Source organism: Scardinius erythrophthalmus (genome assembly GCF_964197995.2).
Source record: "Scardinius erythrophthalmus genome assembly, chromosome: 6".
Classification (NCBI taxonomy): Eukaryota; Metazoa; Chordata; class Actinopteri; order Cypriniformes; family Leuciscidae; genus Scardinius; species Scardinius erythrophthalmus.
This window is the reverse complement of record NC_138226.1, coordinates 50,157,876-50,182,552: the sequence shown is the minus strand read 5'-3', so window position 1 is coordinate 50,182,552 and position 24,677 is coordinate 50,157,876. Positions and strand designations below refer to the sequence as shown.

Sequence of the window (24,677 nt, the reverse complement as noted above, 5' to 3'; positions counted from 1 at the left end):
GTGCTCCATCATCTCCTGTCCAACCAAAACTACATATTTCCCCTTTCCCTTTCCCCAATTGTCTTGTAACACTCTTTTGGTTGGGTGACTATTTATTTGTCCTCTCAAATGAATCCAGTAATTTACAAGCAGCTCAAAGGCATTTCTCCTGCCTCGACCTGAGTTGAGCAAACTGCTGATGTTCTCATGTCTCCGAGACATAATCTCAGTGCCTGTGCCTGAAGACTGTCCAACCTCGCTAATACTGATTTGGCTACTGATCCAAATGCCTGACTCCCATAATCCAACCTAGATCTTACTAATGAAATATAGACTTAAAATCCCCACTCCACTCCTGTAAGACACCTCATAATGTTTATTATTTTACATTTATCCTCTACTTGTTTAATGTGAGATCTCCATGTTAATCGAGAATCAAACCACACACCCAAAAAACGAAAACTTTCAACTCTTTCCAGATTATTCCCATATAATTTCATTTTGATATCTTTATTTTTTCTTTCCAGAGAAATCCATCACTTTTGACTTTTCAGCAGAAAACTTAAAACCCCATTTCCATTCCCCATATTTCAACCTGATGTATTCCTTCCTGTATTTTCTTAACTACATATTTTACATTTTTCCCACGTTTCCAAAGCGCTCCATCATCTGCAAACAATGATCTATTCATATCATTAGGTACATTCTTAAATACATAATTTATCATAATGGAAAAAAGTGTAGGACTTATAACACTCCCTTGTGGTGATCTATTTCCTACTTTATGCTTATTTGAAGTGTCTGTTCCTATTTTAACTTCAGTTGATCTTCCTTTTAAAAAATCTAAAATCCAGTTAAAAACTTTACCTCTTACTCCCATTTTGTGTAATGTAATCATTAATCCCTCTCTCCATAACATATCATATCATTCTCAACGCCAGTAAATACTGCTACCACAGATTCTTTATTTATTTGAGCTTTTCTTACATCATCCTCTAAACACAACACTGCATCCATTGTTCCCCTTCCTCTCCTAAACCCACTTTGAAATTCCATTATCAAACCTTTTTTTCCCCCAAAAAATACATTAATCTCTCATTTACCATTCTTTCCATTACTTTGCAAATATGCGATGTTAATGCTATAGGTCTATTGTTTGATGGCTTACTAGGATCTTTTCCTGGCTTCCTTATCGGGATAATTATTGCTTCTTTCCAACTTTCAGGAATTCTCCCTTCTTCCCATATTTTATTAAATAACATTAGCAATTTCTCCTTACTTTCTGTACTTAAACGTTTTAACATAATATGACTTATTTCATCTTTTCCTGGTGCAGTGTTTCTAGTTTTAGCTAACGCTCTTTCTACTTCTCCCATATTAAAAGGTTTATTTAGATCATCCTCAAAATACTTCCTTCTTTTTTAAAACTTCCATATTATTAGATTTGGTGCTCTCTCTACCTTTCCTGCCCTCCACTGACAAATTGTTTGAGCTGTGTATACTAACAAATGCATCTACCAACATCTCTGCTTTTCCTTTGTTAGTAACTGCATCTTTATGTCCATCATTTAACACAGGATAATTCCACTCCCTTACATCCCCACTCTTCTTTTTAATCATCCCCCAAACTTCTCCTATCTGAGTAGTACTTCCAATTAAACTACAAAACTCCCTCCAATAAATCTGCTTTGTTTGTCTAATTGTTCTACTTACAACTGCCTGCGCATGTTTATACTGTATCATGTGCTGGAAATTATGAGATCTTTTCACTAACTTGAAGGCTTTATTTCTGTGTTTTACCGCTGCTTTACACTTATCATTCCACCATGGTACAGATTTCCTCCTTTTTATACCTTTACTTTTAGGTATAGCTTCTATTGCTGCTATTAATATTCCTTGTTTTATTTCATTATTTAATAACTCTATATCACTATAATTATCAACTTGACTTAAATATTTATCACTTTCTGTTTGAAACTTTTCCCAATCAGCTTTTTCATAGACCCAGTTTCCTCCTCTTCCATCTATTTGTTCCACTACAGAGACATTGACTTTACATATAACCGGATAATGATCACTCCCAATTGTCCCATCTTTATGTACTCTCCAATCACAAATTTATGCCAATTTCTTTGATACTAAAGTAAGATCAAGTACTGATTCCTTTCCTGTCCTAATATCAATCTGTGTCTTATTTCCGTCATTTAGACACACTAATTCTCTTTCTTCCAATAACTCTTCTAATACTAACCCATTAATATCCGTTTTTCCACATCCCCACAATGTACTGTGTGCATTAAAATCCCTACACCATACAATACTGTTCTCACACTGTCCCCCAATTTCCATACATTTGTTAATTTCAAGCTTTTTACATGGATTATAGTAATTTACAATTGATAATTATGTTTTTATATTTTCACACTTTCCAATCTCATAACTCTATAAGGAATTCCCTGTTTCACAAATGTAACACACCCTCCACCTCCACCCTCTTTCCTGTCTTGTCTAATTGCTATATATCCATTTAAAACAAAATCCAAATTAGGTTTTAACCAAGTTTCTTGCACACATCTGGTTTTTCCTCTCTTTAACCGCTTAAGCCGCTTTAACTATGATTTGAATTCTTTCAGTTTTAGATTTGATCTCAGATGTTGCATTTATTACCCCTGCTATAAAGGTAACTAACTTCGTTTTTTCTTCCCAAATCTGCCTTCATTCTTTCTGTTCACCTCCATTTTTTCTTTTGTCACACTCAGCATCCTTATCCTGTTTTTCCCCTCACTTCTCTTGATAGCATCAGCATAAGACATTTTTTCCGTTACCTTAATTTGTTGTACTTCCACCTCCCGTTTCATTACTTCACATTCCCAAAAGGCAACACTATGATTGCCTCCACAATTGCAGCACTTTGGTTTAACACCTTCTCCACATTTCCCATAATCCTGATCTCCTCCACATCTAGCACATCTTCTTTGCTTTTTACATCCCTTTGCCACATGACCAAATTCCTGGCAGTTATAACATCTCATAGGTTTATTTATGAATTCTCTTATGTTATATTTAATATAACCAATGTCTACCTCTTTAGGGAGGTCCTTACAATCAAATTCAATCAGAACAGATTCCGTTTCTTTTTTTTCTATTAATCTTCTCATTCTTTTAGCCGATTTCATTGATCCATTTCTCACCCTCAAATTCTCTACGATCTCCTTCGTACCCACCATAAGAGGAACTCCTGCCATTATTCCTTTACAACTCTCATCTTTTTCCCCTCCAACTCTTCCCACTTTCGTTACTTTTATTTTCCCCACACTGCTCATTCTCTTTGCCTTCTCTATCTGCTTTTCAGAGCTGCATCCAATGGGCAAGTTTCCATCTCCCAGTACTCTTGCATATTTTACTTCTCCTACTTGTGCTTTAATGATTTTAGTAAGTTTTAACGGGTCTATTTTCTTTACTCCCCCTTCTCCCTCTAAACGTACTACTACACTGAACAATTCTGACCTCAAATCTTTTACCTCATCTTTTTTCCCCTCACTTTCCATTCCATCCAAACTTTCTGATGCATTTTTCTTTCTTTTATGTCTAGACAATTTCTTGTTTCTAGTTCCCCCTATCACTTCCTCCCATTCACTTTCCCCTTCTTGATCTCTACTTTCCATGTTGTTGTTTTCATATCCTGATTCTCTTTCCGCCATCCTGAAAAGTTTGATATTATTTAGTTTAGATATTATTATTTACTGGACCTACACAGGCCGTTGGTCGGTACTCCCACACCCCTCTCCACTAACGACCTAACGTTACCGTTATCAAGTCAAAAAAAGTCCTCAGTTCAGTGTTCAATGATTAATCCAATAAATCAGTTCAAAATAGTGATGTTACATATGACACTGAAGCTTCGATGCACGTATCACATAAGCGACACAATTTGTAGTGAAGCCCCGTATCGAGGCATGTATTGGTTTACTAGAGTCACGTGATCGATGACAAACGAAGCCTCACTTTCTGACCAGTCACGTGCGCGTTTCGCTTTGGGTGTCAGAAGGCTCGAACTTCAGATCGTATTTAACAAGACATTGTTGCCTCAGTCTGGTTGATATTTACAATTATTGATATTGACATTTAATAACAAATGATCCTATCAGACAATGTCCTTATTCATTGTGTGTGTGTGTGTGTATAGAGAGAGAGAGAGAGAGAGAGAGAGAGAGAGAGAGAGAGAGAGAGGGAGAGAGAGAGAGAGAGAAGGCCTACATTAAATCTTATTGAATCATATAAGCTTATAAGGTATTATATTTTATTGTCACACTTTAATGGGAAAATGAATTTATTTAATGAACAAATCAAACACAAACATGTAAGGCTTTTATTTGTACACATAACATTGAAACTATGGAGTGTGTTGTTGTTGCTTCATCTGCCAGAGCTTCTAACACAGGCTTCTGGCTGCTTTATTTTAAATAAGCACCAGATGGCGCTGTTCTCGACACTCTCGAAGCTTTGAATCTTTTCCCGGAACAGTCAGGGGAAAGCCTCAGTGATTCATGAGGCTTCATTTCCCCATCCCTAGTTCAAAATAATCCTCTGTTACAGTCAGATCTCTATTCCAATCGGGCGTCTTCAGCAAGCACCCGTCTGATCCCCACCGGAAGCACCGCGTTGACCCTCTCCCCATCTCTCTCTCCGGCTCTGCTTAAATACTGGATCCTCTTGCCACTGATGAGGAGCAGCTGGTAGGTCCCATCACCTAAATAAGGACAGGGAGGAGCACAGGAAATTGGACAGAACATACAATAAAAACTACAACTCCCAGCAGGCCGTTGGGTCCACTGGCAGCACACACACAGTACATCAATGAATGACACTTACACATTATTATAAAACACAAATGCATACGTCCTGGGACGTAACAATATACAAATTGCATTATAAACACCGTGAAACTATAACAAGAGATCAAATGTTTTGGTAATTAGATTTTTTAAACACATTGTGCACAAAATATTTTGACTTACTGCAATTGTAAATGTCTGACACACACAGACATCAAGAATCAGCATATGAATCTCAACAATGGTGACATGCTTTGTCGCAATGCATGCTGGGAACCGTGGATGAGTTTTATCAGAGCCCGTCTACGGAGAGCCTTGGCACTCCCTATTCAGCCCCATTGTATTGATTTTGGTTGCAGTTCCATTAGAATTCCACTGGGGGTGATCGCGAGCGAGTGCAGACTGAATGGGAGTCAATGGGGCTAGACGGCTAAATGTGTCTCTTTCACCCAAATGCCGTTGAGAAATCTCAGATTTTATTGTAGGTTTTGCAAGTTCAACATGGGTTATAGGTCGGAAGTTGAATGAACGAGTACTTATTTCTTTTCTGTTTCTTACAGGTTGAGTTGTTGTTGCCCATAACACGCTAGCATTCTGCTAATGACGTCAGCATTCTGACGTCATTGACATTTTAAAAGACTTTTTAAACCAAATAAGTGACTCTAAAAAAATCTAACACCCAGCAATGTGTAATTTCTTTGCATCTCCTTTCGAATACAACATTCAAATTACTAGACAAAACATTATATCCTGAGAAAAGTGGGTTTTGAGGGGTATTTCGCCATAGACCTCCATTCATTCTGCACTCGCTCGCGAGCGCCCCCGCATGGACAGAGACGTGTTACTGCAACCAATCCAGAACCCGGAAGTAAGCAGAGAGTGCCAATTCTCTTCCTATTAGACATTCTCTGGTTTTATACTATGGTAGCTCCCAGAATGCTTTGCAGCATGAAAGTCAGTCTTGGGGGTTTACACATTTTTAGGAATTAAATTGTATGGAGTCTTTTTTTCAGGACGTAGGAGTTCAGCTACATATTTCATGTGTTATTTCTGGGAAATTTTGGGGGAGTTAGTTATTTAAAAAAAAAAAAAAAAAAATTGTTTTCAGTTTTTTGCCAGAAAATTACCAATAATGAAAACATTTTGTTTAGAGCAATGGTGGAGCAATGATTTATTATCTCTTATCTACTGTAATGAATGTGATCTTTCCTTTATTTACAAGTTTCTCTGTGTGGTAAGGTGGGTGACGTAGTTCAGTTTCATTGGCTCATTGGTACATGATTGTCACCCACCATAGCCTATTGGAGGTGGCACTGATGGTATTTTAAGGCTGGAGTTAGATCGCCTGGTGTGCGTCACGACTGGGACCGCCCATACTGAGCGCGCTGGTGTAGACGGTACGTGGTTTCTCTTGGTTTGTAGCTGTTTGGCTAATAGACGTGAGCATGTGGATTTTAAATGTAGACTTTCTCTTTTTTCAGTGCGTTTTATGCCTGGTTGGGTCATAGGCTGTCCACTGCATGTTAGGTATGTGTGCGATTCTGTTTACCTACTGTTATTTTGGCGTCGGGTGATTAATTATCTGTTTAACTCTTAGCCGTGAAATCAGTGAAAAGTCTTCCTGCATGTTAATTCATTATGAGCTGTGAGTGACCATACACCCCGTGTGGCACGAGGAATTGCGTGGGGTAAGTGTGATTTAATCTGCTTCCTCTTTTTCACAAGACCAGTATCTAATTAAGCATTCTTCCTTAGTGCGCTGAGCTGTCTCTTCCATCGCGTTTCTTGAAGGCGGAAGTTTATATCCGTTGTTAAAGGAGGATGCGCTGCTGTTTTTCCTTTCCTGCTGTTTTTGGGGCTGGTTTACATCTAGGGCATTATTAATGTCATTCGTGCCCTGTTAAGAGTTTACGCTCGGGGAACTCTGATTCTGGGACCTGCTTCAGTGATCATTCGAACTGTTGTATTCATTTCATTTTGTGTGTTTATGTTGTTGTTTACTAGTATTTTGTTTTGTATATTTTCAGTAGTTCAAGCTTGTTATTGTAATAGTGTTCTTTATAAATGTTTTTGTTTACTTTGATGGAAATATTTCCACTGTATTATTGAACTTAATTTGTTTTGTTTGCTTTGGTGTATTCTAGGCACTGCTGGCTCGAGGCTGGGAGGCTAGCTAGCTAGTTTGGAGTACTACAGGTGGTGGTGCAGTTGTGTGGAGTGCAGTGCTGCTTGGATTCACCTCTCACTGTGTGTGTATGTGTGTGTGCGTGTTACACAAATCCACAGATAGGGTCTCCACTCCATCTAGCCTGCCCCAGCCACTGGAAAGCCTGTGTCTTTTATGTCTTTTGTTTATTTTTTTTTTGTTGTGACTATTTTCTAATTGACATCTTTATTTTTGTCCAGTACACAGAGTATCTGATCGCGATAGTGCTTGATGGTGACCAGACATTGATTATCATGGAACATTTTAACTATTTATGATGATTGAATAAAGTCTTTTTGTACATTGTTCACACGCCTCTCTCGGATTATTTCAGCCTACGAACCTGTGTCCCTTATTTTGGTCATTTCCCCGTTTTATTACGGGGTGGCGTAGTCGGATTGTATTTGTTCAAACGTACTTATAACGTTGATTTTCCCCCTCCCCCTTCCTTCAGCATTGCCACATCTGCTTCATAGATGTTTTATGAATTATGAATCTCTAATTCATCTAAAAATTTTATAAAAATATGAATGTGTCATACACTAATGATAGAGTTTGAAATGAAAAAGCCAGTTAGACGGACTCTGGGAAGATTGTTGCATGCATGTCTTGAGCAATCAAGTATTTTGTTCCAAAAACTCTAAATGTTTTTATGAAACTGAACGAGAGTTTGTTTTAGAATGATCAAAGGGGCTTACAGAAAGTAAACAACACTGCGAAAAGTTATTTAAAAATATGAAAGAGTCAGAATTTTACAAAACTGAACCATGCTAAAATGAAACAATATGATAAAAGTACAAAATACATGGAACAAAGCGAGCACACTTCATTAAATATCATGCTACAATAATGCTTCATTGTCACATTAGCTGAAGGTCAGCAGTCTTATTTCATTAAGAACAGAAGACTAATATGCTTAAAAAGTCTGTGACGTGTCTTTCCAACATTATAATTAGTCTTTTTGAGAGTTATTAATGTGATTAATAATAATGATAATGAGTGTTTTATGTTTTTTCATTCAGTGTAGTGAAGAGAGAGTGAGCATAAAACTGAAAGATGATCTAGATTATCATTTCTCATCTGCAATGAGAGAACCGCTAAACGGTAAATAGGGACACACAGAGCTGTTACTTTTAACACGAAATTTATTAACAAAAGAAGAACCGAAACTAAACCAAACAAGTGTAAATATGGCATCAGTCAGATCAGTGGTGTAAAGTACAGTGTATGCATGAAATGGCATGAAACGTAATGCAGTGTAAGCTAATGTGATGTATGTCTCCAGAAGTCACAACAACAAAACTCATAAAAGCAAAACAAAATAAACATGGAGCCCCGATGATCAAGCAAGAGCTTCTTTTAAAGGACAGACTGATTAGAGCATCCAGGTGGAACCCCTCAGGAAATCAACGGGGCATTTCATACTGGATCCTCACAGCTGCAATCAGGGCCGGCCCGAGGCATAAGCGAACTAAGCGGCTGCTTGGGGCCCCCTCGCCACCAGGGGGCCCCCAAGCGAGTTTTTTTTTTTTTTTTTTTTTTTTTTTACATATTAGGCCTAATTAAATTAAACAAGTGACATAAATTAATGAATGGATTAATAATTCAAGACAAGAAAATTCTGATTTCATGATCAATATACCTGCCTACAACTGCTGCTGTGTCTGCCAGTGTTTGAGTCATATGCGCATAACCTCGCGTGCATAGAAAACTCGTGCGCAAAGTCACGGTAGCCTAATGTTAAGCCATTTCACACAAATTTGATTTGATCAATGATTTATCCTTTAAATTTAATGATATTCAGAACAGAACAAGAATAAAAAAATAACTATAAACAAGCCAAAACGAAATAATTTAAAGCGAAAGTGAAAGCGGATCTCTCTCATTAGAATCAAAATGTTTCAACATTCGCGATGGATTTGGATGGTAAACTATTATTTATTATAGGCTTCTTTGTACTTCACCCACGTTCCAATATCGAGGGAAAAAATCATCCTCTTCACAAGCGCAAAAATGTGCTTGAAATCCAATATCGAGGGAAAAAATCATTCTCTTCACATGCGCAAAAATGTGCTTGGAAACATCACAGTGGAGCGGTGCTTAGGCTACGCAGCACTGAATGGTACGAATTGTAGGCTACTACTGACTATTTAAAAAGAGCAGTGTAATTTTTATATGTTAGTTTGACTATTTTATTATTATTTTTTATTACGGCTATAACGAACAGGCTGCGATGTCAAGATTGCAGTGCTGGAATAGCCTATGTTGTGTGTGTGTGTGTGTGTGTGTGTGTGTGTGTGTGTGTGTGTGTGTGTGTGTGTGTGTGTGTGTGAGGCGCGGACGCGATCGAACAGTGGAAACATAAACACATACTCCGTCATGTTCATATAAGACATCATTCAAACTGCAAAGGGTTGCAAAACGTTGGAGGATATTTTGCAAATAATTTTTTTTTATATGTTTTTTGACAGTTTGTTTTCAGAAGTTTCAAAGAGTTATTAAAAGAGTAAAGAAAAAGTTAAAACATTTTTATTTAAGTATCTATTTTTTATTAAGTAGGCTATTTATTTTGTATTAATACATAACCTCATTGTATTAATTTATAATGTAACATTATAGAGTGACATTGTGTCAATAATCGTCAAGCACAGGTGACTCCGCGTGGTGGGAGGGGGCCCCCAAATCAAATTCTGCTTAGGGCCCCCAAAAGGCTCGGGCCGGCACTGGCTGCAATCGAACAGAGGAAGAGATTTGTGTCAGTTTGAGAAGGGATTTTATAGTTTCGTAATTTTGAAATATTGAAATGAGCTGGGACTGAATTGTACAATTGTAATAATTGTAATCTTTTTGCTACACAGGTTAACATCAGGATTGCTTGTGATAGATACGTCTTAAAAAACAACTTCTAAGGCAGTCATGGAAAAATACTGAAGAGGCTACATGACATGTCTTCACTCGTACACATTCTCTATGGTGACTGAGATAAAGGAAGTGAATAGTGACTCACGGACACATAAAGATAGACAGCTCTTAGAAATGACAGTTACAGAGCATGCATGATCTTTTGCATGCGCAAGAAGCTGCCCGAGGCCTAAATATCCTTTAACGTGCAAAAAAGCAGTTGGGTTAAGATAAACTGATTCTCTTTGGCTTTGTTAGTACAAAATGTAGATTTTTTTTTAGCTTGTTTTGTAATACATTATTTTGCTTTATTTACTCTTTATCATTTTTGTATTTATTTGTTCCGAACTAACACGTTTCCTGTGTGATGACGCAGGATAAGTTAAAGAAGAGAAGTGTTGTTTCTAAAGAAAGCCCTCATAGGTGTGGAAGTGTTCAGAGGGAAAGCCTGTAAAACCAGCGGCGGATCTCAGTCGTCACGCAGCAGAGCAGAACAACATCACACTTGGCTTGAAAACATAAACCTCACCAAATGGCAAACACAGTAAGTAGGCAATCCTATTCATTTGGCATTAAACTCATAGCAGACACATTAAAATAATATAGTGAGAACCAAAATGTGCTGAATAAATTGTATTGTTTTTAATGCACCCAGCTGTCAACACTTTACAGTATTGCAGCATTTTTATAATATATGAAAATATGAAAATTGCTTGTTAATTTAACAGCAGTTTTACAACAAAATAGTTTCAGTTGTGTGCTATTTTGTCCATGCTCTTGATTTATAAACTACTGTAGGTACACAGTTTGCAGATTGTTCAGACCTCATATTTATAATACACCCTAACATTTCAGTTAGAACTAACAAACGGATGTAACCTTTGTGAATGATTAATCAATGTGTTTGTATGACAGTGCCAAGCACCACACTTTATCACATTATTAACACTATTTCTGATACTATCACTGTCCTTCCCATTAAATGTCCTTTACTTTGTGACCCTGTATCACTGATCAGTGTTATTTGTCTAGAGAGTATTTATAGTATGTATTTGTGCACTGCGGAAGTAAACTTTCATTTCATTGAATGTGGCTAGAATTAAACCTACCTTAACTAAATGTTCCTTATCTCCCCAGGCAAACTTCAATGCAAGAAGAAATGCTCTTCAAGCAAAAGAATCAGTCCGTGAAGGAGAATACATTGCAATACAATATCTGAAATTGAGAGATGACATAAAAGGAGAACAAATTTTCAACTATCTTTCAAAGAACATCCCAGATTATCCAACTCCTATTGAATTTCACATCACAGAAGTGGCTCATGTCACTAATAAGACAAAACACCCACAGATTGTGATTTCAGGGGGATTCAAGGGTCTTGATAAAGATTAATTTCATGGTGAAGCCTGAAAATTAATGAAGCTGATATAAGAGCATCTGAGTAGCGTTTCCTCGGGAGTTCGTTCCAGAGAGAGAACCGGAGAAGAAAGAGCAGCTCAGCAGCCGTTTCTGAGTGATTTCACCACATCTAACCTCACGCTACGGCAACCTCCACTTCACATTTCCTCTTACTGAGCTGATGGAGGAGCTGATGCAAAGAGCCGGTTCTCAGGGTATACGGGACCAACTTTTCCAAGCAGGAGATTGAGTATATTGTTCTCGTTCACAGCCCTCAGTTTAATGGGAATTTCAAAACATTTCCACCATTTACATCCAACCCATTGGTTGCTTATGATGGACATCAAATCATCTGGAGAGCACAAGCCATTTGTCAAACCCATAAAAACCGGGAGGGAAATCAATGGATTCAAAAACTTGAAAGAAAGAACCAAGAGTTTAATGTGTGGGATCAGGTTAGCCTCATCAGTGGGGTCCTTACCTTCCCTAAAAGAGGGTAAGGATGCCTCAGTTGTTGTGAAATTGATCCAAGTGTAAACCTTTCAAAAGGAGAAAACTGCTCTTCCCTTGATAAAGCTGAGAAATTCAGTGAAAGCCTGCCAGATGATGAATTTGAAATATATAAGAAGATAAATGTGGGGAGATTTAAATGGAAGCGGACTAGTGTGCAAATTTTGTTAGTACTTTAACAGATTTGTGACTTTGTAGGGTTTTCCCTTACTATCAAATAGCTTGTGGTGAGATAGTAAATAAATAAGGTAAATAAATAAAGGCTGGAGGGTGATTTGTATCTTAGTGATATGTATTACCTGTCATTGAGAGGCTGTAATGAGTTTAAAAAAAAACTTGAAAATGCCTGGATATCGCAGGATCTGGTAACCTTTAAAAAAAACTATAACGCTCTTTGTCATTATTTCACGGATCTGGTCAGTGTTTTACAATTTGTAAATGAAGCTTTTACTTTGTATTGTTGTGCTGTCAGTTACCCAGCATGCCTGTTATATATTAATGGTTGTGTCAATAAAGCATATCCTGCTTGGTGTCTGACATTACAGTATTTTTCTGTGCTCATAATGAACACTTCTGTCACAAACATCACACCTTATTTTAAAAATGAAAATAAAACAGAAACCTACAAAGTAAAAAGCTGCTCTCTCTAGAAACTCTCTGTATATGATCTGTAAACACCTCCATCATCTAGAGTCTGGAGGAGGGGATCATTTACTGATGCTTCCTTAACATGGCCTGATTTAATTATTTGATTATTACATGTTAAATCTAAATGGGGACATTGGATGTACATTATTTTTATATACAACTAATCATAAATAGTATAGCCTAATCCAGGTGTGGATTGGCTGTCTGGCAGAGAGGACATTTTCCCGCTGGGCTGACGTGCTTTTGGGCCGATACATCTCTTTTATTTTTTTTATTTTTTTTCTGACAGACCGGCCCATGAAACACGTAGATCAGCTGCTCATTGGTTCTTTTCTTGATTGACACTGGGCTGGCCCAATCACATCTTTAAACACCTCCCCCTGATGGCTCTGAGTGAGCGTGCAGTGTCAACATAAAGGTCAACATGTAAAGTGTTACTGTTTTTTCAATGTGTCTGCGTTATATCACGGGCTGGTTAAAGCAGAGATGAAGCAAGATTTAAGTGCAGCAGTTTTAACATTAATTACAAGAACAAACTCAAATCTTTACAAAACAGATTTTCAGGAATGAGGATAACAAATATAGCAACCAACGTAACATATCGTAGACCTGCCCATGAGCAGAAAGACCCACAGGGTGTAAGTATACTGTAAACAGAGGAACTAATGAGACTAATTACTGTAACTAGACACACCTGAACCCAGACTCTAAAACCGGCAGGTGAAACTGAGGATGACAAAAACAATTAACACACTGGCAACTGACAAGACTACAAATGAATGAAAACAAACATAAAAAGTCACAATACAGTCTTATTGAAATTGAGAACATTATTTTGTTAATAATCACCATTCGTCAACAATAACAGTGAGTAGCTGGCAGTAATCTTGTTTGTGAACAGTGTATTTTTTGGGACCTGACAAAATGTGTTTGTGAGGCAGCCTTCGTGTAGGTGATTATGAACAATATACTGAAATAAAATTGAGACATCTACATCACTTTATTTGTTTATTTATTTAACAATGTTTTGTCCATTTCATACATGGTATGGTTATGCCAGTGCAGCTTATAGCTTGTTTTAGGATTCATCACTGTGGAGTATACAGTTTAATTTTATTAATAAATGAATTTTTTTTAAGTATTTAAAGTATTCAACTCTCACTCTTGCTTACTTATTACATGGCTTTAGTAGTTGTAAGGAGTAGGAGTTGGTATACATATTCAAGTGTGCGTAATAATGGGTGTGAATACTGTGAATAAAAAAGATACAATGACTGTAAAACCCAAACACTCTTTCAGATCCCAGCGGAACACAACAATAGCGGTACCTGTTAATCTTTTCACAATCATCTTTTTTAAACTCTTTTCTGCATGCTCTTCTCTTTCTCCTTGCAAGGAAAGCAGTGGAATAATTAAAAAGAGCAAGCTGAGAGCCATTGCAGAAGCTTTGCCACAGAAACCGTATCATAAAAGGTCAATAAAAGGTCTTTAAAAAAATCATGCAAGAGGCTCACTTATAATAATTTAAATTTACATATGATTTAATTTTAAAGTGTGTAAGTTAGAGTTTGTCTCTTTGTTTAGTAATCTGACACAGAGTCAGTTCAGAATCATAAACCCTGAATCCAGCATAGAGGGGTTCAGTGAATATGGTGTTGTATGTGTGTAAGCGTGTGAGTGTGTGTGTGTCAGAAACGCTGTAGAAGGACAGAGTGCCGGCCGGCCAGTCCAGATACACTCCTACTCTATTAGATAGGGGTGAAGGGTCTGATAAGTCAGTCCGCTTTTTATCGTGCCAGACAGTGAACCTGTTATCAGAGCGGTCCAGACTCCAGGATTTGTCATTGTATCCAAACCTGCTGTCACTACCTCCCTTCCTCATGATTCCCTTATAGGCCACTGCTGCATGACCCCAGCCGCTCCATTCAGCCTCCCAGTAACAGCGCCCAGTCAGACTCTCCCGACACAGAACCCGTTCACCACCATCAAATCTCTCTGGATGACCAGGATATGGCTGCGGCTCCTTAACATGTGTTGCCTTCCTGTTCTCCTCTGACAGAACGATGTAAGTGTTTGCAGTGTTTGGATCCAGTGTGAGATTACAGGCATCTGAAATACAAGGCATCTTTGTCAAAAATAGTTCATAACACTGTTAAATAAGTGTGAGAGACAGAATGAATGAGAAACAGGGCCTACATTTTCTTAGTCCTGCTGTGATTCTGAAATGGCCTCCAAAGTCCAAACTAGAAAGAGACAAATAAGAACCACAAATTATTAATGTTTAATTATTTAGAAAGTGCTCAAGTAATATAGAGAATATGAGATATAATATTAAAAGTTTATCTTTTGCTCCACTATATGCTATTTTAAACCACTATTATCTGTTAGAATAAATCTGATCTATAAATATGGATCGTAACAAATATAAATATTTATCCTGGCCAATATTTGAATCCAAAAGGAAGAATTATAAGCATGGACATGGAGGAATAATGATGAGTGTCCCAGTTTAAAAACTCTTGTCGGAGGCTGCGTTTACACTTGGCATTAACCCTCTGGGGTCTGGGGTGTTTTTGGGGTCCTTGAGATGTTCTGACATGCCCTGACATTTGTGCTTTTTTCAGTTGCTTATAAACATATTAATGGCAAAGGTGTAAATTCACTCTATATAGCACAAACAGGACTTCCATAATATGTGAGCCACATGTATGTACATGTTTTCATTTTTGAGAGAATAATGTTTATGCATGGTTATCGAAAAAAATAAAAATTAAAGTTTCTGAAATAAGGCCACAAAACACATACTAAATATGTGGCAATAAGACTTTTGACTAATGGATTTCATCGCCTAGTGTTTTTTCTTCAAAATGATATGAAAATCATCCTGCCTAATCATTCACAAAAAAACGATACATTGATTTTAGTTTTGTGAAACACTTTTAGTTTGGAAAGCCAATATGCGGATGGGGCGTAAACGCTCCAACAGCATCATGCATATGTAGTAGTTCACACCTGGTGAGACTACGTCCCTGCATACTTAATGAGCCATTCATTCAGGTGTGTCACCTATAGCTAACTTAAATATACAAGCTTCATAAAAATGATCATTCTAGGAGAAAATTTCAGATGGCATTTAGAGGCTTTTGCATCTGAACTCTTCATATATACACACACACATATACTGTATATATGCATGCACATACATACTTTATAATCTTTTCAAAACTAGTCAACGTCTTTCAAAACTAAAGTATACATTTTATCATACGTATTTCAAAGTAAAGGATTCATTAGTTAGTTGACTTTATTTTTGACAAAACACATACAGTATATATTCCTCATCTCAGTATAGCAATAGAGTTTGCTAAAAGCTGTTCATTCAATACAGCAGTATTTGAAAATCGATCATATTTTGTAAAATTACATTTATATTTGCATTTATGTCAAAACCTAGACACTTTTAAACATCAAAAGGACATTTATTAATATGTATTCGTGTCAAAATGACAAATAAACAGATTTTCCTATTCAATTTTGCATGGAAACGCTTCCAAGACGCTTGCGTGTCGCGTGAAAAATAGGCGTCGGTTCTATTTCTAGAATGCACGCGTTTTCCACGCGGCTCGTGCCACGCCTGAGACGCGCGTCTCACACAGGCAGTGTGCAAACTCTAAACTGTTAACATGGGAGCCGAAATAAAAACGGACACGCCACGCAGCTGAGACGCTTACGCCACGCATCCAGTGTTTCACCGGCCTTATCCAGTGGATGTGGCCGTTTCACAGGTTTGTATGGATCGCCTCACATTTGCGTTTGAATAGCGCGGTCTCCGTAGGCGGAGTCACATTAAAACTTAATTAGCTGAGATGAGAACGACTGACATCTCTCTCTTTACATACATATTATATAAACTGTGAATATTTTTTTTTTATAAAAATTACTTCATTTGAAAGAATAGAATTCAAGCTTCATGCCTGTGTGACTGTATGCCTGTTTGACTGAGTATTCGCTGAGTTACAGTTCATTTTCGGACGCGTTTCAGAATTGACTTCACTGACGGAGAGTAGGCAGAACTCGCATCATGTTTATTTTTCTTTATTTGGCGAAAAGCACAACACTTTGCTTTTATTATGAGCATACACAAAAAAAATACACACTAAACAGGATCGATTGATGTATAACACAAGCATATAAGATAAAAATTAATATTTTTTTTTTATTATTTTTTTGCACTCATATGGAAAAAAACGAGCCTATGATTCATGATTCCCTTATAGGCCACTGCTGCATGACCCCAGCCGCTCCATTCAGCCTCCCAGTAACAGCGCCCAGTCAGACTCTCCCGACACAGAACCCGTTCACCACCATCAAATCTCTCTGGATGACCAGGATATGGCTGCGGCTCCTTAACATGTGTTGCCTTCCTGTTCTCCTCTGACAGAACGATGTAAGTGTTTGCAGTGTTTGGATCCAGTGTGAGATTACAGGCATCTGAAATACAAGGCATCTTTGTCAAAAATAGTTCATAACACTGTTAAATAAGTGTGAGAGACAGAATGAATGAGAAACAGGGCCTACATTTTCGCTGAGTTACAGTTCATTTTCGGACGCGTTTCAGAATTGACTTCACTGACGGAGAGTAGGCAGAACTCGCATCATGTTTATTTTTCTTTATTTGGCGAAAAGCACAACACTTTGTTTTTATTATGAGCATACACAAAAAAAATACACACTAAACAGGATCGATTGATGTATAAAACAAGCATATAAGATAAAAATTAATATTTTTTTTTTATTATTTTTTTGCACTCATATGGAAAAAAACGAGCCTATGATTCATGATTCCCTTATAGGCCACTGCTGCATGACCCCAGCCGCTCCATTCAGCCTCCCAGTAACAGCGCCCAGTCAGACTCTCCCGACACAGAACCCGTTCACCACCATCAAATCTCTCTGGATGACCAGGATATGGCTGCGCCGGCGCGATAGCCGACCTCAGGGGGTTAACATGCGACCTGTATCCAGATGTTGTCCACATACACATTGAAAAGACAAGTGTAAACGCAGCCACAGACACACACAAGTCAATGGGCCCTATCTTGCACCCAGCGCAATTGACTTTGTACACCGTATCATTCCTATTTTGCACCCGCGCAAAGCGGACTTTTCCCTCCACAGACGCACGTCGGTTAACTAAGAAATACACTTGCGCTCCCGGGGGCGGTTCAGCGCAAAGAGGAGGCGTGTTCCGGCGCAAACGTTCCCTCATGCTATTTTGCAGGTTTAGAAAACAATTGCGCCTGGCAAATCCGCCATTACAATAGCAATCTGCTATGGAAAAAGCGCGTCTGCTCTTAAAGGGAATGTGAGATGACTCTCTGATTGGTTTATTTCACGTTACGCCCAAACCACACCTATGAATAATGAATCTACTTCAGACCAACCCCTTTTAGATTTGCGCCGGGCGCAAGAGTCATTTATCCCGCCGGGAAAATAGCAACAGCGCCCAAGACCCGCCCACAAAGTTACTTGCGCTTTGCGCTTGACACTTGCGTTTCAGATCGTTAAAATAGGGCCCAATGTGTTACATTGCCCCCCATACTTGAGTATCTTCAGTGAGCAGTTTGGATCATTGAGTTTGTCGTTGAGCAGCTGAACTCCTGATTCTCCTGGGTGATTGTAGCTCAGATCCAGCTCTGTCAGGTGTGAGGGGTTTGAACTCAGAGCTGAAGACACATAACCACAGCCTTCTTCTGTCACCATACAGCCCGACAACCTACAGACACACATCAACAGACTGATCATCTACAGACACACATACACAGTCAGATCACATACAAACACATATCAGCATTATGACCACCATACTATACCTCAGTATCTCCAGCTGACACGTTGGACTCTTCAGTCCACCAGAGAGCAGCTTCACTCCTGAATCATGCAGGTCATTGTTACTCAGATCCAGCTCTCTCAGGTGTGAGGGGTTTGAACTCAGAGCTGAAGACACATAACCACAGCCTTCCTCTGTCACCATACAGCCTGACAACCTACAGACACACACATCAACAGACTGATCATCTACAGACACATAACCACAGCCTTCCTCTGTCACCATACAGCCTTACAACCTACAGAGAGGGAAATTAAATCAGAAATTTTGTCAGAATTTTGTTACATTTAAATTTTTAATACTGCAATAAAAACATTTATCTGTTGATGGGTGAACTGAGCAGTTACTTACTTAAGATGTTACTTAAAATGTTTTAACCAGAATCTTCATTGAGAATTAAATGCTTACAGAGCTTTTCTGCAGTTGATCACAGCTGGTATCAGTCTTCTTCTACCCTCATCTGATGTGTTTATTTCTTGAGGTCCAGCTCATCCAGCACCTCCTCTGACATCTGAAGCATGTAGGAGATTGTTGAGCAGAAAGCAGGAGAGAGTTTCTTCTCTGAGTGTTTGTCTGATTTCAGAAACTCTTCAATCTCTCTGGAAAAAGTCTGATCTTTCACTTCCAGCAGACAGAGGAACAGATTGATGGATCTTTCAATGGAGAGTCCATGTCCATCATTGATCTTCTCTTTAATGTACTGTGTGGTTCTCCTGATGCTCTCTGAGCTGTTCTCTGTGTGTGTCAGTAGATCCTGTAAGAGTCTTTGATTGGACTCCAGTGAGACACCCAGGAGGAACCGCAGGAACAGATCCAGTTGTCCCTTCTCACTCTCAAGAGCTTTATTTACTGCATCTCTATGCAGATTATGCATCACATCACAGAACTGCAATGTGTCAACATTTTTTATAACATAATGATAAAACACATAGAAAGCAGCGAGAAACTCCTGAACGCTCAGATGAATGAAGCTGTAGACTTTCCTCTGATGAATCACAGATTCCTCAAAGATCTCAGTGCAAATCCCAGAATGCACTGAGACGTCAGTGACGTCTATGCCGCTCTCTGCCAGGTCCTCCTCATAGAACATCACATTGCCCTTCATCAGCTGATGGAAAGCCACTTCAGCAAGTTTCACAATCACTTCTCTGTTGGACTGCAGGAGTTTCTCTGGATCTCTCTCTTCATACTTCTGATTCCTCATGTTGATCTGAATCAGCAGGAAGTGGATGTACATTTCAGTCAGAGTTTGAGGGATTTCTGCACTCAGATCTTCTTCCAGGAGCTTCTGAAGCACAGTGGAGGAGATCCAGCAGAAGACGGGTATGTGGCACATGATGTGGAGGCTTCTTGCTCTTCTGATGTGTGAGATGATTCTGCTGGCTTGATGCTCGTCACTGATTCTCTTCCTGAAATATTCCTCCTTCTGAGGCTCATTGAATCCCTGAATCTCTGTCAGACGGTGGATGTATTTGGAGGGGATCTGATTGGCTGCTGCTGGTCTGGAGGTGATCCAGATGAGAGCCGAGGGAAGCAGATCTCCTTTAAAAAGGTTTGACATCAACACATCCACTGATGAAGTCTCAGTCACATCAGAAACTTCCTGAGTGTCTGAAAACATCAGTGGGATTCTGCTTTCATCCAGACCATCAAAGATGAACACAACTTTACACTCCTCATAAATCTTTGAGTCCAGATCTTGAAGTTCAGGATGAAAGTCCAGCAGAAGTCTATGAAGACTGTACTGATGATCTCGGATCAAGTTCAGCTCTCGAAATGGAAGAACAAACATGAAATCCACATCATGATTGTCTTTTCCCTCGGCCCAGTCCAGAATGAACTTCTGCACAGAGACGGTTTTCCCGATTCCAGCGATGCCTTTAGTAAGAACTTGATTTGCTCTTTCTCACATCCTGGTTCAGGTGAGGCTTTAAAGATGTCATTGCAGTAGATTGGAGTGTATTGTGAGTGTTGTGTTCTGGCTGTTTTCTCCATCTGTAAAACCTCATGTTCTTCATTCACTCCTTCTCTCTCTCCCTCTATGATGTAGAGCTGTGTGTAGATCCTGTTCAGGAGGGTTTCATTCCCCTGTAGTTTCATTCCCTCAAATAATCTCTCGTACTTGTTCTTCATGCTTGTTTTGTGTTGGTCTTTGACTCTCTGTAGTTCATCATCCAGTATGTGGTCTCCAGTCTCCACTAGCAGGGCTGCTTGTGTGTCATCCACCATGAGGTCAGAGGTCTCTGTTCCATATCTGAAGTCAAGAGGACAATCCATGGACTTCACAGACACACTGCTGGGTTCGGGAGACTCAGATTCCTGTCTGCTGCTGATGCAGACAAAAACAAAAAACAACATTGTAAAAAAGTTTGTTGTTGTTGTGGGAAGAAGAATGGCGGGAACCGGCAAACGTTCAACAACTTTTGATAAATAAATAAACAAATACAAAACAGAAGTAAAGACGGCAGCCCCTCACAGACGAATGGTGCCACACATAATAAAACACAACATAAGTCCAGGCTTGGTCCTATCTCTCTATTCACTGTCGTCGCTCCTCCTTTTATGCTTTCACTCCTCCGTGAGAGATACGAGACCGGTGCGTCGTGCAGGTGTCAATCATTATCAATCACGCCACCAGCCACGCGCCGTTCTCTCACGCAAGCATTTTACACACTTGTGTAGTTTGAATGCACTTCAGATTTACATTTATTCGTGTACAAAGAAGGTATACAAAAATTATTCAGTGACATAAGTGCTGTAATATGAGTTTAAAAGACTGTTCAGATGAGTACAGGTTAGTATAGAGATTAATGTAATAAATAGTACACAGACTACAGAAAAAACTACTCTTTTTTAATTTTTAATACTATTAAAGAGAGACAGTGCTGCATTAACAGGATTCAGTCAAGTGCTCAGAGAAAAGTCTTTATACACTAGTGTATTACCTGGGGTCAGAGGTCACGGATCCATCACTGAGTTCTGGAGGATTACTCATGGATTGATTACTCTTCAGAGACACAGAGGTTGATCCAGGATATGGAGATCTCATTTTAGAGGCAGTGCCCTCATCGTCTCTCTTGACATGGAGACTCATTTTAAAGTCACTGTCCTTCAACTCTTACTTACTCTTACAAATGAGTGTTGAGAAACTGATTGCAGACCTTTAATTTGGAAACACAGAGTTTTTCTGAAGTACAGTAATGCTTTACCAAAGTTAACATGCTGCAACCAACAGTATATTTGGAAACTGCAGAAACCGCTTTGATATCTCATTATCTTTCTCATAATTTGATAAAGTAAAATTATAGTTAATTCTAGTATAACCAAAGATAGTTGTTTAAAGGGTGTATTTAGAAACCATATCCTCCCTATAAACACTTAAGCTGAAATTGTTCTGTTGGGGATCAGGTTTTTTTATTCTTGCCTTCTTGTGCTTTGGTCATCCTAAACACAATTTATTTTACTTGAATAAACGAAAGAGACTGTGTAGTCACATTTCTGCCCAGACAGACACTGTCACATGCCAAAAAACCACATCCTCTGCAGAGAGGAACAGACACTCAATAACAGACAAACACACACATAATGATGGGCGATCATAGAGAATTGTGCAGATATTTCACAGAACTTCTGTTTTGTGTTTATGTATTTATTCAGTTTTAATAATCAATTAGTATTTATTAGCATATTCAGCTTGTTGTAATTATGTTTGAGGTAAAACCCCAATTAGAGGCTATAAGGTATACAAGTAGATGGCATTAATTTATATTAATGAAAATATATATTAATATGTAGTTCAGATATTAATTAGTTTAAATTAGTTCATTGTGAGTTGTTGATGAGGTATTTTTGTTATACTCACCATATTCATATGAATATACCTGACATATGACACATTCTAAGTTCTTACAGTTTCTTCAGATTTTAATATTTGCTACAGCAGTGTGTGAATGTAGGATATGAAAATACTGACAGTTTAAAATACTGTAACAAAAATTGTATCAAATATGTAGTAAATTCCAAAAATAATTTAGCTTTAGTTTTTATTTTCATCAAAGCTGGTTAAAGATCGCTATTGTATTGACATAAGAGTTTAACCAAAAATCACATCAAAATATAATTATCTAGATTTAAAACGTCATGTAAGGAAGAAAAACAAAACAAGAAAAAAATTGATGCTCATTTTTATGACTACATGGTTAAGAATAAGTTTTGGACTTACCAAAATATGCGGCCGTTTAAATATCCAGTTCTAACAGGTTTAAAGCCTTGGCATAGAGAATCTTTCATCCTCTTTTACTTTCACTTCCAGCCATTTGAAAAGCAATCATACTCCATCTAGTGGTGCAGAGCATCACATTCTCAAAGCAGTCATGCTTTAAGATGGTTTAGGTGATTAAACACACACACCGTATGAATTGAAGTTGTATTACTATAAATATTATTTAAAAAAAGCTTTATGCTGTCGCTTACCAGTATGTATGTTACCAGTATGTGTGTTACTTCTGACCTACCTACAGTTAAAACTGTCTAAAATCACAACATGACAGTTAATGTGATTCACCATCACCATGTGCAAAGATTAATTGAAGAAAACCAGTAACCCAGTGTTACACAGTGCAGATGTTCCATTAAAGAGACATGTTCACCTGATCTGACCAGTTATTTTCACTGCTGAAACTGAAGTCATATTGATTCAGTCATATAACAAATTTGATCATCTCACATTAAGCACAGTAAAGTACGAAAAAAGCAATACAAATAAAACCACTGCAAAATTGAGACAAATGAATAATGACACTATTAAAAGTTAACATATAATGTCATGATAACCCAAAACAGAACAAGACTTTTTAAAGAAGTGTTACATTTACATTTATGCATTTGGCAGACACTTTCCAAATTACATTGCATCCAAAATATACATATACTGGAATGGAACATTAAAAAAATAGGTAAAACTTTACAAGAAGGTTCATTAGTGAACATTAGTTAACTACCTTAGTTAACATGAACTAAGAATGAACAATTATTCTACAGCATTTATTTATCTTAATTAATAATAATTTCAACATTTACTAATACATTATTAAAATCAAAGGTTGTATTTGTTAACATTATTTAATGCACTGTGAACTAACATGAACAAACAATGAACAGCTGTATTTTTATTAACTAACATTAACAAATATTACAAAATTCAGTAACAAATGTGTTGCTCATTGTTAGTTCATGTTAGCTAATACACTAACTAATGTTAACTAATTAACATTGATTAATGAGTTAACCACTTGAATAGTGAGAGTAAAATCGCATGTGTGACATCTCTGTGGTTCCTCAAAGGAGGTTGTTAAATCTGACACAGATCTACTGTGGAATCATTGTTAAAACCAAATCCAGCATAGAGGGGTTCAGTGAATGTGGTGTTTATTGTGTGTAAAAATTACAACATGGGCACATTTTGTGAGGCAGAGAATAACCTGTCGAGATGAACTACTTCTGCAGTACAAATGTTAAAAACGTAAGAGGAGCTGGGGAAGATGTAGTGTTTCTGTGTTGGTATCGTTGAGTTGTGTTGGTATCATTAAGTTGTGTTGGTATCATTGAGGTGAGTTGTGTTGGTATCATTGAGTTGTGTTGGTATCGTTGAGTTGTGTTGGTATCGTTGAGTTGTGTTGAGTTGTGTGGGTATCGTTGAGTTGTGTTTAATTGTGTTGGTATCGTTGAGTTGTGTTGGTATTGTTGAGTTGTGTTGGTATCGTTGAGTTGTGTTGGTATTGTTGAGTTGTATTGAGTTGTGTGGGTATCGGTGAGTTGTGTTGGTATTAGGGGTGTAACGGTAAGCAAAAATCACGGTTCGGTACGTACCTCGGTTTTAAAGTCACGGTTCGGTTTATTTTCGGTACAGTAAGGGAAAGAAATGCAAACATTAAACTGCAGGTTGTTTATTACTATAAACTTTTTTTAACAATTTGTTTACACTTTTTTAAACACTTTTTAATAAAATATAATAAAATATATATAAAATTAAAAAAAGAATAAGAAATAAAATACTGCTACAAAGTTCTCCACTAAATAAAATACTCTCAGTCTCAAACCAATATCACATAATAAATTTAATGAAAAATATAAATAAATAACTATGATTACAGAGCAGCATTACCAATCCCAGCTTTTAGGCCTGCTCATATTTAAAAATTAAGGCTGGGAATCGATAAAATTTTTTTAACTAATTAATTGCACAATTTGCTGTAATTAATTGCAATTCCTCCAAGCTTGTAATCATCAATAATTAAACTTAGAATCACCT

The 24,677-nt window shown here is 37.8% G+C and overlaps 1 long non-coding RNA gene and 1 pseudogene across 3 annotated transcripts; one reads left to right on the top strand and one right to left on the bottom strand.

The window, feature by feature from the left end:
• The first annotated feature begins 6,206 nt into the window (after positions 1-6,206).
• LOC308692765 lies at positions 6,207-7,328 on the top strand. Of its 2 annotated transcripts, none has more exons than XR_014030371.1 (3): positions 6,207-6,341; positions 6,412-6,502; positions 6,959-7,328. It is a non-coding gene; the product is annotated as an uncharacterized lncRNA (long non-coding RNA). The 2 variants fall into 2 exon arrangements; XR_014030372.1 differs by having other exon boundaries at positions 6,570-7,328.
• A 6,658-nt stretch (positions 7,329-13,986) lies between these two features.
• LOC308692764 (NLR family CARD domain-containing protein 3-like) lies at positions 13,987-22,633 on the bottom strand (annotated as a pseudogene). Its single transcript, XR_014032247.1, has 6 exons — positions 22,590-22,633; positions 21,313-21,528; positions 18,776-20,696; positions 18,351-18,524; positions 18,080-18,253; positions 13,987-14,720 (listed from the first exon to the last, which is right to left on the bottom strand). The product of XR_014032247.1 is annotated as an NLR family CARD domain-containing protein 3-like (transcript).
• Between the last annotated feature and the right edge of the window lie 2,044 nt (positions 22,634-24,677).